Source organism: Tamandua tetradactyla, chromosome 19 (assembly GCF_023851605.1).
Source record: "Tamandua tetradactyla isolate mTamTet1 chromosome 19, mTamTet1.pri, whole genome shotgun sequence".
Lineage (NCBI taxonomy): Eukaryota > Metazoa > Chordata > Mammalia > Pilosa > Myrmecophagidae > Tamandua > Tamandua tetradactyla.
Window position 1 is genome coordinate 27,964,143 of NC_135345.1, and position 1,942 is coordinate 27,966,084.

Consider the following 1,942-nt stretch of genomic DNA (forward strand, 5'->3'; position numbering starts at 1 on the left):
AGCCGGCCCGGAAAGGGGGGAGGGAGTAGCTTGGACCACCGCAGCTGCCGTTGATCGGGAAATCACGCGCCGCTTGGGGGTCTCACCGCAGCCGAGTCTCGCAGACAGTCTAGCCAGCCCAGACTTTGGATAGCCCTCTGATCTGAGATTCGTAGCTGCGGACTCAAAGCTGAGACTCGAAGCTGCCCACAGAAGAAGGGCGCCGCCTGCCTTGGCTTGGGAAACTTGCTTCTCTGATACTCTCAGCCAGCCCGGGAAGGGGGGAGGGATTAGCTCGGACCGCTGCAGCTGCGGCTGCTCGGCAAATCACGCGCTGCTCGGGGGTCTCGCCGCAGCCAAGAGTCGCAGTCAGACTTGCCAGCCCAGACTTTGGATAGCCCTCTGATGCGAGACTCGTAGTCGCGGACTCGAAGCCGAGACTCGAAGCCGCCCGCAAAAGTGTGGCGCCGGCCGCCTTGGCTGGGAAGCTTGTCTCTCCGCGTCCCTCAGCCAGCCCGGGAAGGAGGGAGGGATTAGCTCGGACCGCCACAGCTGCGGCTGCTCGGGAAATCGCCCGCCGCTCGGGGATCTCACTCACCGCAGCCGAGTTTCGCAGTCAGACTAACCAGCCCAGACTGGGTTACGCTGTGTGTCCATTCCCTGCTGTAGCCCCGGGAGCTGTTCTGTACTGTTTCTGTTCACCTATTAGTTGATTTGGAGTCGGAGGAACTAAGACACATGTACCTTACTAAGACGCCATCTTGGATCCGGTCAGAATTGTATTCTTCTTAGGTATTTTGTTCTTCTTATTTTGTTTATAAATGGCACCTAACTAATGATTCTTTCATATAACCTTTAACATGAACTCGTAAGTCTCATTGATTATACCCCAAGATATGAAGACTGATGGTAATTAAGATGGGCACCTCTGAAAAGGTTTGCCAATTTCCTATCCCATTCTAGCCAGATTTTTTGGAAAACTTTGGGGAAAGACTGAAATTCCCTACCAATCTGAGACTGCATGCGAGTTTTTACAACATTAAGTGTAAAAAACAAGAATCCTAACATAGCACCCAAGAGCCCTCCACAGATAAAATCATTGGGCAAATGAGCACTGTGAGTTGTGGCAGTGGGCAATTACTCCTTAATGGGACTTTGAAAGCCAAAAAAAAAAGGACATTGCTGAATCCATTATGGAAAAGAATGGGCACCAAACCTCGACAATACTCTCCAATTCCATGGGATTTCAGTGACCTGAAAGCCTGATAAGTGTTTGTAAATTTGTCATGATGCCTGTGGTCTTGAAGCTATGTTTGAATTCTTTCAAGGGAGTGAAAATGGCTTCTGTTGTCCCTGCAAGTACTGCTGCCATGCTCCGAGTTACAAGCTCTGGGGTGCTGACATGCTTAGGGAGAAGGCAAGTGAAGACCTTCATACAGACCAAACACAAAGGCCAGCGTAGTTGCCTTCTGTATTAGTGGGGGAAGGATTCCGCGATGCAAAATTCAGAATCCATTCCTCCTCAACTGAAGTATTGCATCCTGGGTTTTGATTCCATACTCTGAAAGAGGACCTTCTGGATAGGGAAAGTGATTGCTATATTGTTGAAAACTGCACAGCAGCCACATAAGTAATGCTTCATTTCACATACATCTGTAATAGGAGGTGGTATATCTTGTTTTGAAGATGCTATGATTGGTGGCCTCTTCTCATGGGCTTCTGAATCCATCATGTTGCTTAAGAACTTTCTTCTTCATGAAGGACTCTTTAGCCTGTTATACCATCTGGGCCTGATGGTAACCTTTTGATATCTCTCCCAATTTCATCCATTTTCAATGTATTTTAGTATCTCTCTCTTCTGGAAAAACTAAGATCGTGGTAACTGAATTTCTCATCATTACAGAACTCCGGACCCACACGCGGTAGCCACCCACCACTAGGTCAGCCAGCGAGCAAGGCCTTG

At 49.0% G+C, this 1,942-nt stretch overlaps 1 pseudogene; it reads right to left on the reverse strand.

Annotated features, from left to right (window-relative positions):
- Nucleotides 1-823: 823 nt before the first annotated feature.
- On the reverse strand, nt 824-1,711 carry LOC143663534 (mitochondrial nicotinamide adenine dinucleotide transporter SLC25A51-like; annotated as a pseudogene).
- Between the last annotated feature and the right edge of the window lie 231 nt (nt 1,712-1,942).